At 37.9% G+C, this 14,562-nt stretch overlaps 1 protein-coding gene across 9 annotated transcripts in view; it reads right to left on the bottom strand.

The window, feature by feature from the left end:
• Nucleotides 1–14,562, bottom strand: part of BCAS3 (BCAS3 microtubule associated cell migration factor) — a 599,947-nt gene that overhangs the window by 271,779 nt on the left and 313,606 nt on the right. The window lies entirely within an intron of this gene.

Here is a 14,562-nt window from a genome sequence, read left to right as displayed (position 1 = left end):
TATTAAAACAAACGTCAAGATTCTTTGAGAGTCTATTTAATAGTTTCATATCAATTAAAAGGCATAAATATGCATTTTTAACGTAAAACACTTCTAGTTTCTGAAATATTTCATTTATCCAAAGAAATATTTCATTTTCTTGGATACTTCAGTAGTTTCCCCAATTCTTAAGCGGTAGAATATAGTCTTAAAATACAAAGAAAAAAAATACAAGAGCCTATTTTCTTATACAAGGAAGAACCTTTGCTTAGTCAAAGCAATAAAATTATTGAACAAACATCTATTGAGTTCCTACTATAAACCAAATATTATCCCAATAAAAACTTAGCCTCTTCTTTTTAAAGTCCCATAGTATTTATTTGCTTATTTTTATTATAAAATAGACTTTATTTTTTGGAATACTTTTTTTTTAAGACTTTATTTGAGAGAGAGCAAGAGAGAGAACACAGAGGGAGAGGGAGAAGCAGACTCCCCACTGAGCACAGAGCCTGACACGGGGCTCGATCCCAGGACCCTGGGATCATGATCTGAGCCAAAGGCAGACGCTTAACTGACTGAGCCACCCAGGCACCCCAAATATTTGGAATACTTTTAAGTTCACAGCAACACTGGGCAGAAGACACAATGATTTCTCATATACTCTCTGCCTCTATCTGTGATTTTAATACCAAGAGAAATAAAGCAGTGAAGTACTGGGGGAAGTAGAAAAAAAAAGGCAAAAAAGGGAGGAAGTATGTGAGTATTAAAAAAAGAATACAAAAGAATGAGAAACAGAAAATTACCTCATAATTTCCATCACCCAGAGATTTGTGTGTATGCATCTACATGTGCTACATTTGTTAGGCTACATTCCCAAAAATGAAATAAAAGGATATGAACATATTTAAATCTCTTAATGCTGATTAGGAGTTATATAGGTGTATAGTTCCTTCCCGAGCAGTGACGGAGAATATTGCCAGACAAGGTATTCCGAAGAACTAAATCTGAGTGAAACAGATTCAAATCAAGTAGACAGAGGCGAAGAACCTAGAGCAAGATTTTAAAGGATGCATGCTCAAAAAAACCTAACTTAACTTGCTGGTGGAGAAGTGGTACCTAAGCCATCAATTACCATTCAGAAGGGGGTAAACAGTATTAAAGTGTTAAGATTTGCAGTGGTGAAAATGATTAGCCACTATTTTTTCAAAATCATAGTTCTACTTTGACAGGCATGCTGGCATTTGGCACAAAACACCAGTGATCACCGAAGGAAAACATGTAGTTTCTTATGATTCTGAATGATTATCATGAAGAGTATCATAATAATTATCTCATTAATATTTAAGCATCCTCTTGGGAATAATTTTGGTGTATATTGCCAAACTGTTAAGTAAATTAATTTTGCAGAAGGCTGAGTTGTTCCTAAGCCATTTGTTATCTTTTCAATAAATAAATTTTATATTGAATTCTTTTTTTAAAAGATTTATTTATTTCTTTTAGAGAGAGAGAGCAGGGGAAAGGGGCAGAGGGAGGAGAGAATCTCAAGCAGACACCCACTGAGCATTGAGCCCAACGTGGGGCTCAATCTCACAACCCTGAGATCATGACCTGAGCTGAAATCAAGAATCGGATGCTTGATTGAGCCACCGAGATGCCCCTGTATTAAGTTCTTAAGACAAAACAGAACAAGTGGATCCTTCAAAACCTCCATAAATAGTAGTCAAGAAAGTGACTAAGGACAAATATCTAAAGGTTAGGACATACTTTGGAAAGGAATTGAGGGTAGAGAAGATTTTAAAGAGGTGAATGAATAGGCTATGCAGGTATGTGAGGGGAAAGCGTTACAAAGAGAATCTCAAGTACAAAGATTTTGAAGTGGGAGCAAAAAGAAAATGTTTTGGTAATTATTAGGAGGCTGACATAGTTGGGTGTGGTGAGGCAGGTTGAAAGTGGAAGATGAGTTCAGTAAAACAAAGGGGGTGGGAGGGAGGACCAGCAGATGGCTTAGGGCTTTTTTCCCCCAATAAAGCTAGGGTAATGTGATGAAAAGATATTAGAAAGTTGTAAAGAGAAGTGAGAAATTACATCCTTGTATAACTAACTACCATTTAATGAGAACTTTTCGAAGAGTTTATGTTGCATTCTATATATGCTGACCCCAGGCTGGGACTGTCACAGCATGAGCACTCTATTAGGTATTAAGTGAATGGAATTTTGGATTCTGGACTAAGCGAGGAGACCAGAATAGTTGGACATTTATTTATCCATCATTAAAATGGCATAAACTTAAAAAGAATACAGTGTCAGGGAAGGGGTAAGGAGTAGGATTGTAGATGAAACAAGATTAGTCATGAGTTGATCGTTGTTGAAGCTGGATGATAGGTACATGGAGAGTTATTATACTATTGTTTTCTAATTTTGTGTATGTTTGGCATTTCCCATAGTAAAAAGTTCAAAAAAGAAGAAGAAAAAGAAAAAAAATTCCCCTCCTCCCAACCGTCCCCCTACTTTCCAAAGAAAGTGATAAAAATACCAAATACATACCTATGAAACATTAAATCTGAATCCTGAGTTCCTAAGTAGAGATTTTAAGAGTTCCACACCTTATGTTCACTAAAAAATAGTTTTCCAATAGCTTTGAAGCATCCAGAAGATTCACAATATAAAATACAAGTCGGATGGGATAACATTTTCAACATCAAATAAATATCCTTCCCTCCCCCTTACTTTGTGTTTAAAAATTTTCCCCAATCCAGGTGGGAAGTACATTCCACATTCACTATGTTAAGGAAGCAATGACATACCAAGTCACAATGAAAAAAGAATTCAAAACCTTGACCCTAGCATAAGAAAAAAACCCTGAAAGTATGATAATTAAGAGCAAGGCTTCCATACTCTCTAACCAGCCAATTATTAGGAAGGATTGAGATTAAAGCAAGAGTGCCATCAGCAGAAAGGGGTAAAAAGAGGGTCCTTAAGGAAGGGGGAAAAATGACTGAATCCCAGGAGGTTTAGGGATAAAACATCTGTGAAAAATCCTATCTTCATTCTTGGGTAGAGCTCAAGGAAGTAGCAAGAGATCCCACAAGGCTCAAGAGAAGAAGAGGTGTGCACACAGTGTGTTTACACAGTCAAGTCTGTGATAACCTCTCCAAGTTTCCTGTGGATTAGCTGAGAATAGTATTTCATATGTGTACAAGAGGAACATGGACGAGATCCAGAGAACAGACAGGCTTTGAAAAGGCTTTGAAGTAGAAACAAGGATGGATGCTGCAGAGACCTAGCGGAACCAGTAACCAGTGATCAGGTAGGGAAATGGGACATCCCAGTGGTGACAATAAGGATAAAATGTCTCCAACTCTCCCATCTCTTATCTTTGCACTCTGAAAGTCCTCTAGAATTTAGAAGCAATTTGGAGGAGGTATCACTGATTGAGATTAATTTTTCCACACTTGTTAGAAAGAAGGCACAAAAGAGAATTACAGAAGAGAATTTGTTTATAGAAAAAAATTAAGTTCCATGTCTCATAAGCCTGAGTTTAATGGACCAACATAGACACCTTTCTATATAAAGAAAAATGTTTAGTATCTTTTACATGTATCAACTATCCTTAGATCATTAATAAACTTGAGACAGGAAAAGAATATGGAATTCTGTAATAAAAATCTCTGCCATGTTCCTTCCCTACCTTAGGAACAGTAATTTAAAACAAACCTATCCATCTAACTAGAAAGGCTACACTGCCAATTTACTTTAGAGAATACAACTTCAAAAGTACTGATTCTACACACAGGCATGTGGTAAGTATAGATCAACAAGCAAGGGCAGGATGAGCAGATCATTATGAGGTAACTGTGAGCCAGACTGTTTATACTGTGTTCTCTGGAAAGCAGATCATGCTTCCAGTGAGTAAATAAATGCTAAAAAAAATCACGAAGTGTATTTTGCTGTCTTACAGTGATACATGGGTGTGTCTATGTATACAAATGTGTGTTTCTATGTATATATTTATGTATTTTAATATGTGTTTATGTGCAAAGCAAACAAAAGCAAATCTGTTTCAGTGCCGACCTTTGCAAATTAGTCCTGTTAATCTAAACCCCAAAAACTTCCAAGTCAGTAGAACAATATGAGTAAAACTATGAACAGAAAGATGAAATGCTACCTTGATAATGACCCTAAGTCTGAATCCCACATAACAAAATTCTCAATATTATAAAGTGGAAAAAGTCAATATAATATAACTTCTCAGATACGTAAATGGTTTGCACAAGTTCTGTGCAAATTTTGAAATTTTAGATGTCTTCTGTACTATAATGTAAGGATCAATCAGTATAGAATTTTTACAAATTACCCATATAAAATATGGTATTTCTGAGTTAGAGAAAGTTAAAAGTATTAATTTAGATGCTGTTAAACTAAGCTACAAAGTATTAAGCTACTCAAATAATAACTGCTAAATTAAAGAGTTATAAGCATTGTATTTTTTTTTTTTTAGATTTTATTTATTTGGGGTACCTGGGTGGCTCAGTCAGGTAGGTGTCTGCCTTCAGCTTGGATCATGATCCCAAGGTCCTGGGATCGAGCCCCGCATCAGGCTCCCCGCTCAGTGGGGAGCCTGCTTCTCCCTCTGCCTGCCACTCCCTCTGCTCATGCTCTCTCGCTCACTCTCAAATAAACAAATTCATTTGAGAGCGAGCGAGAGAGAGCGCGCATGCACGAATAGGAGGGAGGGGCAGAGGGAGAAGCCAACTCCCTGCCAAGCAGAGCCCCGATGTGGGGCTCCATCCCAGGATCCTGAGGTCATGACCTGAGCTGAAGTCAGACATTTAACCCACTGAGCCGCCCAGGCACCCCAAGAGTTATAAACATTGTATTAATAGACATCTAAAGACACTCTAAAGTCTTCTTTTTAACACTGGTTAATAGAATGAATATAGACTATGACTTGTAGGTTAGGATATGTAAGATTAAATCAAGGTTCCAAAAATGAGTTATTACTAGTCCTAGAGAAATTTAAACCTCTTGACATTTCAGGATGTTTCCCCCAAACAAGAATAGTATATCCTCAATTCCAAGGAACCAAATTCTTTCTAAAATATCCAAAAAGTAATAACTAGATCTCAGTAACCTAGGTTCAGGGGCAAAATATCTAGTCTTCCAGTTAGAAAATAAGTTTTTATCATTAATATATTGAGTATATTAGGGCAGGTAATTATTTTTCTTAGCATATTGGGCATGGTTTAGATATTCAGAAAAAAGCCAGATCTCTTTTAACTGTGGAGTTTACAACACAGTGCACAGCATCTAGGTATTCTGTTAAGATGAAAGAATAAATGGAATAATTATTTGCTCCCAGCACCATCTGCTTTTAAAGCAATGAAAGAAAAAAAGATTTGACAATGCATATCAAAATAAACAGATAAACCACTTACACGTTATAAGCATCCTTTTTACATAAACTAACACAAAGCATAATACTGAACAATGAGCAGCACTTAAATGTGAAGCCAATGAAGGAAAAATCCATTTGGTTCTGTTCTGTTATTCTTCTACTCTTCCCTGCATTTCTTGAACTCCCAGTAATAAATTCTCTTACACGGAGCTCTGGAAGCTTTGGAAGACATAGCTAATCAACTACAGGTTCTGTTGCCAGTGAACTCCACACTCCCAGCTCTAGGGGATGGTAAATAGCTCTTCTCCTTGAAATGAACCTCAAGGCTATTGGAATCAGGGAAATCTGCTTCTCAAATAAAGGGCAAAATGCTAGTCCAACTGGTATCTAGTTTTCTATGGGAGATACAACCCTCTGCTTTAGCTCCTGTTGAAAAACCTACAAGATGTTCATAAGCTGAACATATAAATCTAGAAAGGGACTTAGGGAGTCTTTTAATAGAAAGAAATGAAGGTGGATCCAAAGGTTTTCATTTGGAGGAGTCAGTGCGAGCTGGGTCAGACAGGAGGCTGTGTGGGCAGTGAGGCAAAATATTCTTCGCAAGATTCAAGACCAAATGCAGCTTGTTTCCTACTCCCTACCATAACCCCACCAACCCTCCGCAAACAATAAAACCTTCACCATGCTGAAGTCTTCAGTGGAGACCTGAGAAGTGAATGATGTTGTGCCAGCATTAATTGGTCCTTTTCGTTACTTAGGGTAACAACATCCTTTTTATAGCAAAAGAGAAATTTGTGAGTTAAATGACATCATGTTGCCTTGAATGAAACAGCTCAGGCTCAAAGTTCACCCAAAGGCCAACAATGATAAACTCTCATCCAAGGACAAATTTCAATACATTTTTGGTACTTATTAAAAACAGCATTTATATAGCAGCCATACAGTAAGAGAGGGCTCTTTACCAAACTGTTTCTGATCAGAAAGCACTCGGGACCTGAGGAAGAAACGCTGGTTGGGAATGCAGTTTCCAAGCACAGAAACCAAAACTTGCCTTTTAAAACCTTACATAAGGCTCAAAAGACAATCTAAAAGCAAAGCGGTCGACGGCATTTCCCAATGAACAAGCAATTCACAAAAGACGTAATACAACAGCCAACAAGCACATGTGAATAGTAGTAATCAGAGACTTGCAAATTTAAACAAGTCAGGCTTTCCTACTATCGAACTGGCAAAAATTAAACCCTGGCCTTTTAAAAGATAATTGTTTTTATAAAGGGAGAAGGCTCTCACGTCAAAAATAACACACCTAAATACATTGAGAAATGGGAGGCATTCTTATTCTTATTAAGGAAGCAACTCTATTTCTACTGAAGTCTAGAAGGAAGTTTTTCTCTGATTTACAAATGTTCCCATTAAATGTAAAGTGATTCACTGAATTTCATACACAGAGGCGTTAAGACAGCAGCAGCACAATATATTACTGGCTATTCCGTTTATTAGGAGCCAAACTCTTGTGCTAGAGCAACAACAGTTGAAGTGTTACAATACATCAAAGGGAACAACTTTACCTACGTTATGTACTAAACGGATCGATGATTTTCCTTGCACCCTGACCCCGCAGTACCATAGATGTTCTCTAATTAATTATTAAAGTTTTCTAACAGTCAGTCATTGTACATCTCTGGTTTCACTTGCCTTTTATTCCACATTCCCAGAAGAACAGTCACAGGCAATATATAATTAGAAAAATGACATATCCTCATTGCCTATGAGATAATTGATTTCACTGAATAACTGACAACACTGGGTACGTCTCTTCCCCGCCCTGCTCCGTCTCCTTTTCCCTACCCCCAAGGTATCATATAATATCCCCACAGAAGACATAAACTAAGGAGCTTTCATTTGTTATTCTGGTGCCATAATGGTCATTTGACAAGTAGCATCTGGACAAGTTATACCTGCAGGTAGTTTGGAAGGGTTCACAATTTAGTTTTGCTCAACATCACCATAAATACCATAGAATGAAGAGAAAGAATAAAACATGCTGGCTTCATGCTATCAGCAAGATCAGTTTATTCCACTAAAAATTTCACACTGTCCCAGTATACTTCTGAGAACTAAAGAGACTGCAACAATCCCTTTAAAACATTTGCAATTAACCTCAAGGTGGAGTTTATTTACCTGGAAGGATGAACACAGTGCCTATTTGATGTGTATTATGGCAACTCAATTCTTTTTTTTTTTTTAAGATTTTATTTATTTGACAGAGAGAGACACAGTGAGAGAGGTAACACAAGCAGGGAGAGTGGGAGAGGGAGAAGCAGGCTTCTGGCGGAGCAGGGAGCCCAATGCGGGGCTGGAGCCCAATGCGGGACTCAATCCCAGGACCCCGGGATCATGACCTGAGCCGAAGGCAGACGCTTAACGACCGAGCCACCCAGGTGCCCTGGCAACTCAATTCTTAATACAACTACATTATATATACATTAAAACAACAGCTGGACAGTTTAAAAAGTCCACCCTCAGGATTTTAAAAGATCATATTATGACTATCTAATACCTTGCCTGTAGTTTATGGATAGCAACTTTGTCTTACTACAGATTGTAGAATCTAGCCAGACATGTAAGTCTAAATAACAACAAAACCATTCTTACCAAAGCTCACCTTTACAGAAGTGTAGAATACAAGGCATCACTTAGAGCAGTTGCCTCCTAGGAGGAGATGAGGATGTCTGAGGACAGGAACAGCTTATTTTTCAGTAAATATTCCTTGATACCTTTAAAATTGTATTTCCATGTCCTATTTAAAATTTGTATTTATAAAAAGTCATGGAATAAGCACACTCCAATTGATATGGTTAGTGTAGTCAATCCAGGAAGTCAAGAAAGGAAAACCAAGAAATCAGATGCATATCAATGAATGATGGAAACCAATGTATGAAATAAAATTTGAGCTTATTGCATAATGAGTCATGTATTTTCCCCCCTATTTTCTTAGGTTCAGTGATGCTTTCATTAAGGGGGGGTTGTGGAAGTGCTTATATACACTCATTCTCCTACTCATTCCACATATAGCCATTTATCATTATCTCTATTTATACACACACATAGCAAATATAGGAACAGCTTTTAGCAACTGCTCAAGGACACATGGTAGTATGTGTTTCTGTTGATGGAAATGATTATTTGCTGGAAGCCAGGTCTCCTAGTGCTAATTCTATGTAGAATTATGAGCTGTAATCCTTCAATAGTGGCAAATGTATTCTTACAGATAACCCTCTATGTTGGATGCATTTCTTTCAAGAATAATCAATTCCCCATTCTAAATTCAAGGAACACTATAAAATATAATACCTTTTACAAAGAGACTAAGAGTAGAGGATATGCAGAAAGTTTTGTGAATTGATGTCTTGAAGGTAAAAAAAAAAAAATCACGGTTTTTGGTCATTAAACTGTGTTCAGTTATCAATGTACCAATTTGTACAAGTAGGCAATAGGCCAGTTATTGTAAACTTACTGTTCTTGGTACCATCTTTAATGGCACAGTTGAAGAGCAAACACTCTAATGTAGTTAGTCCAGCCTCCACAATAAAGTACAACAAACAAAAATAAAGGGGAGGCAGTTGTTTGTAAATGTAAAAATGACAAATATCATTTTTTAAATTTTTTTATGTTATGTTAATCACCATACATTACATCATTAGTTTTTTTGTTTTTGTTTTGTTTTTTTTTTACATCATTAGTTTTCTTTCTTTCTTTCTTCTTTCTTTTTCTTTCTTTCTTTCTCTCTCTCTCTCTCTCTTTCTTTTCTTTCTTTCTTTCTTTCTTTTTATTCTTATGTTAATCCCCATACATTACATCATTAGTTCTAGATGAAGTGTTCCATGATTCATTGTTTGTGCATAACACCCAGTGCTCCATGCAGAACGTGCCCTCCTCAATACCCACCACCAGGCTAACCCATCCTCCCACCCCCCTCCCCTCTAGAACCCTCAGTTTGTTTTTCAGAGTCCATCGTCTCTCATGGTTCGTCCACCCCTCCGATTTCCCCCGCTTCATTCTTCCCCTCCCGCTACCTTCTTCTTCTTCTTTTTTTTTTCTTAACATATATTGCATTATTTGTTTCAGAGGTACAGATCTGAGATTCAACAGTCTTGCACAATTCACAGCACTTACCAGAGCACATACCCTCCCCAGTGTCTATCACCCAGTCACCCCATCCCTCCCACCCCACCCCCACTCCAACAACACTCAGTTTGTTTCCTGCGATTAAGAATTCCTCGTATCAGTGAGATCATATGTACATCATTAGTTTTTGATGTAGTGTTCCATGATTCATTGTTTGCATATAATACCCAGTGCTCCATTCAATAAGAGCCCTCTTTAATATCCATCACCAGGCTAACCCATCCCCCCAAACCCCTCCCCTCTAGAACCCTCAGTTTGTTTCCCAGAGTCCATAGTCTCTCATGGTTCGTCTCCCACTCCAATTCTCCCCCCTTCATTTTTCCCTTCCTACTATCTTCTTCTTTTCTTTAACATATAATGTATTATTTGTTTCAGAGGTACAGGTCTGTGATTCAACAGTCTTACACAATTCACAGCACTCACCATAGTACATAACCTCCCCAATGTCTATCACCTAGTCACCCCATCCCTCCCACCCCCCATCACTCCAGCAACCCTCAGTTTGTTTCCTGAGATTAAGAATTCCTCATATCACTGAGATCATATGATACATGTCTTTCACTGACTGACTTATTTCGCTTAGCATAATACCCTCTAGTTCCATCCACGTCGTTGCAAATGGCAAGATTTCGGGTTTTTTGATGGCTGCATAATATTCCATTGTATATATATATACCACATCTTCTTTATCCATTCATCTGTTGATGGACATCTTGGCTCTTTCCATAGTTTGGCTATTGTGGACACTGCTGCTATAAACATCGGGATGCACGTACCCCTTCGGATCACTACATTTGTATCTTTGGGGTAAATACCCAGTAGTGCAATTGCTGGGTCATACAGTGGCTCTATTTTCAACTTTTTGAGGAACCTCCATACTGTTTTCCAGAGTGGCTGCACCAGCTTGCATTCCCACCAACAGCGTAGGAGGGTTCCCCTTTCTCCGCATCCCCGCCAACATCTGTCATTTCCTGACTTGTTAATTTTAGCCATTCTGATTGGTGTGAGGTGGTATCTCATTGAGGTTTTGATTTGGATTTCCCTGATGCCGAGCAATGTTGAGCACTTTTTCATGTGTCTGTTGGCCATTTGGATGTCTTCTATGGAAAAATGTCTGTTCATGTCTTCTGCCCATTTCTTGATTGGATTCTTTGTTCTGTGGGTGTGGAGTTTGATAAGTTCTTTATAGATTTTGGATACTAGCCCTTTATCTGATATGTCATTTGCAAATATCTTCTCCCATTCTGTCGGTTGTCTTTTGGTTTTGTTGACTGTTTCCTTTGCTTTGCAAAAGCTTTTTATCTTGATGAAGTCCCAATAGTTCATTTTTGCCCTTGCTTCCCTTGCCTTTGGTGATGTTTCTAGGAAGAAGTTGCTGCGGCTGAGGTCGAAGAGGTTGCTGCCTGTGTTCTTCTCTAGGATTTTGATGGATTCCTGTCTCACATTGAGGTCTTTCAACCATTTGGAGTCTATTTTTATGTGTGGTGTAAGGAAATGGTCCAGTTTCATTCTTCTAGATGTGGCTGTCCAATTTTCCCAACACCATTTGTTGAAGAGACTGTCTTTGTTCCATTGGACATTCTTTCCCGCTTTGTTGAAGATTGGTTGACCATAGAGCTGAGGGTCCATTTCTGGGCTCTCTATTCTGTTCCATTGATCTATGTGTCTGCTTTTGTGCCAGTACCATACTATCTTGATGATGACAGCTTTGTAATAGAGCTGGAAATCCGGAATTGTGATGCCACCGGCTTTGCTTTTCTTTTTCAACATTCCTCTGGCTGTGCGGGGTCTTTTCTGGTTCCATACAAATTTTAGGATGATTTGTTCCATTTCTTTGAAAAAAGTGGATGGTATTTTGATGGGGATTGCACTGAATGTGTAGATTGCTCTAGGTAGCATTGACATCTTCACGATATTTGTTCTTCCAATCCATGAGCATGGAACGTTTTTCCATTTCTTTGTGTCTTCCTCAATTTCTTTCATGAGTATTTTATAGTTTTCTGAGTACAGATCCTTTGCCTCTTTGGTTAGATTTATGCCTAGGTATCTTATGGTTTTGGGTGCAATTGTAAATGGGATCGACTTCTTAATTTCTCTTTCTTCTGTCTTGTTGTTGGTGTATAGGAATGCCACTGACTTCTGTGCATTGATTTTATATCCTGCCACTTGACTGAATTCCTGTACGAGTTCTAGCAGTTTTGGGGTGGAGTCTTTTGGGTTTTCCACATAAAGTATCATATCATCTGCAAAGAGTGAGAGTTTGACTTCTTCTTTGCCAATTTGGATGCCTTTTATTTATTTTTGTTGTATATGCTGCCTGCAAGAGACTCATTTTAGACCCAAAGACACCTCCAGATTGGAAGAGAGGGGGTGGAAAACCATTTACCATGCTAATGGACACCATAAGAAAGCTGGGGTGGCAATCCTTATATCAGACAAATTAGACTTTTTTTTAAAATTTTTTTTTAAGATTTTATTTATTTATTTGAGAGAGAGAGAATGAGAGACAGAGAGCATTAGAGGGAGGAGGGTCAGAGGGAGAAGCAGACTCCCCACTGAGCGGGGAGCCCGATGCGGGACTTGATCCCGGGACTCCAGGATCATGACCTGAGCCGAAGGCAGTCGCTTAACCAACTGAGCCACCCAGGCGCCCCAGACAAATTAGATTTTAAACCAAAGACTATAATAAGAGACGAGGAAGGGCACTATATCATACTTAAAGGGTCTATCCAACAAGAAGATCTAACAATTGTAAATATCTATGCCCCTAACATGGGAGCAGCCAATTGTATAAGCCAATTAACAACCAAAGCAAAGAAACACATTGACAATAATACAATAATAGTAGGGGACTTTAACAACCCCCCTCACTGAAATGGACAGTTCATCTAAGCAAAAGATCAACAAGGAAATAAAGACTTTAAATGACACACTGGACCAGATGGACTTCACAGATATATTCAGAACATTCCATCCCAAAGCAACAGAATACACATTCTTCTCTAGTGCCCATGGAACATTCTCCAGAATAGATCACATCCTAGGTCACAAATCAGGTCTCAACCGGACCAAAAGATTGGGATCATTCCCTGCATATTTTTGGACCACAGTGCTTTGAAACTAGAACTCAATCACAAGAGGAAAGTTGGCAAGGACTCAAATACATGGAGGCTAAAGAGCATCCTACTAAAGAATGAATGAGTCAACCAGGAAATTAAAGAAGAATTAAAATTCATGGAAACAAATGAAAATGAAAACACAACTGTTCAAAATCTTTGGGATGCAGCAAAGGCAGTCCTAAGAGGAAACTATATAGCAAGACAAGCCTTTCTCAAGAAACAAGAAAGGTCTCAAATACATAACCTAAACCTATACCTAAAGGAGCTGGAGAAAGAACAGCAAATAAAGCCTACACCCAGCAGAAGAAGAGAAATAATAAAGATCAGAGCAGAAATCAATGAAATAAAAACCAAAAGAACAGTACAACAGATCAACGAAACTAGGAGCTGGTTCTTTGAAAGAATTAACAAGATTGATAAACCCCTGGCCAGACTTATCAAAAAGAAAAGAGAAAGGACCCAAATAAATAAAATCATGAATGAAAGAGGAGAAATCACAACCAACACCAAAGAAATACAAACAATTATAAGAACATATTATGAGCAACTATATGCCAGCAAGTTAGATAATCTAGAAGAAATGAATGCATTCCTAGAGGTGTATCAACTACCAAAACTGAACCAGGAAGAAATAGAAAACCTGAACAGACCTATAGCCAGTAAGGAAATTAAAGCAGTAATCAAAAATCTCCCAACAAACCAGAGTCCAGGGCCATATGGCTTCCAAGGGGAATTCTACCAAACATTCAAAGAAGAATTAATACCTATTCTTCTGAAACTGTTCCAAAAAATAGAAATAGAAGGAAAACTTCCAAACTCATTTTATGAGGCCAGCATTACCTTGATCCCAAAATCAGCCAAAGACCCCATCAAAAAGGAGAATTACAGACCAATATCCCTGATGAACATGGATGCAAAAATTCTCACCAAAATACTAGCCAATAGGATCCAACAGTATATTAAAAGGATTATTCACCACGACCAAGTGGGATTTACTCCTGGGCTGCAAGTTGGTTCAACATCCACAAATCAATCAATGTGATACAATACATTCATAAAACAAAGAACAAGAACCATATGATCCTCTCAATAGTTGCAGAAAAAGCATTTGACAAAGTACAGCATCCTTTCTTGATTAAAACTCTTCAGAGTATGGGGATAGAGGATACATATCTCAATATCATAAAAGCCATCTATGAAAAACCCACAGCGAATATCATACTCAATGGGGAAAAACTGAGAGCTTTCCCCCTAAGGTCAGGAACACGGCAGGGATGTCCACTATCACCACTGCTATTCAACATAGTACTAGAAGCCTAGCCACAGCAATCAGAGAACAAATATCATTTTTTTGTAAAGAATTAATGCAGCTTCTTCCCTGCTTCACTTATTTAATATCTAGTTACATATTAGATAAGTCCAGATCATTATACAGCAGGAAGAATTAAGTACAGATTTTCTCTTGCCTAAGCAAAAGAGGTAAAGTTCTCTTGGCATGGAGAGTTAAAAGCTTTTAGACATGGAAGACATTAACGTTTGCAACCTATACTTAATATAATAAAAGTCTTCCCAATCATTAAGGATCCAACGATGTGTTCCACGCAATAGAGAAACTACAAGTTCAAATTTTTACCTCTAAATAAATCAGAAAATTCACAGAACCAAGGAGATAGGAGAAAGAATGAGACAAAGAATACTAGCCCACAACCACCACAGGGTTTTCTCTCTTTCCAAATGCAAGAGAACAGTTTCAAAAGTTTGCTCTCCCCTCTACTTCTCCACAGTGTAAAACTACTGGAAAGAGTTACCTCCATAAATCATTGCCATGGTGTAAACTCCATAATATGTAATGGCGTAGTAGTTAAGTTTTTTTTTTTTAAG

Source organism: Mirounga angustirostris, unplaced genomic scaffold (assembly GCF_029215605.1).
Source record: "Mirounga angustirostris isolate CCGP_5_RB_7025 unplaced genomic scaffold, mMirAng1.0.hap1 SCAF_17, whole genome shotgun sequence".
In the NCBI taxonomy this organism is placed as follows: domain Eukaryota; kingdom Metazoa; phylum Chordata; class Mammalia; order Carnivora; family Phocidae; genus Mirounga; species Mirounga angustirostris.
Note: the sequence above shows the minus strand (reverse complement) of the source record. Positions and strands in the feature narration are given on the sequence as shown.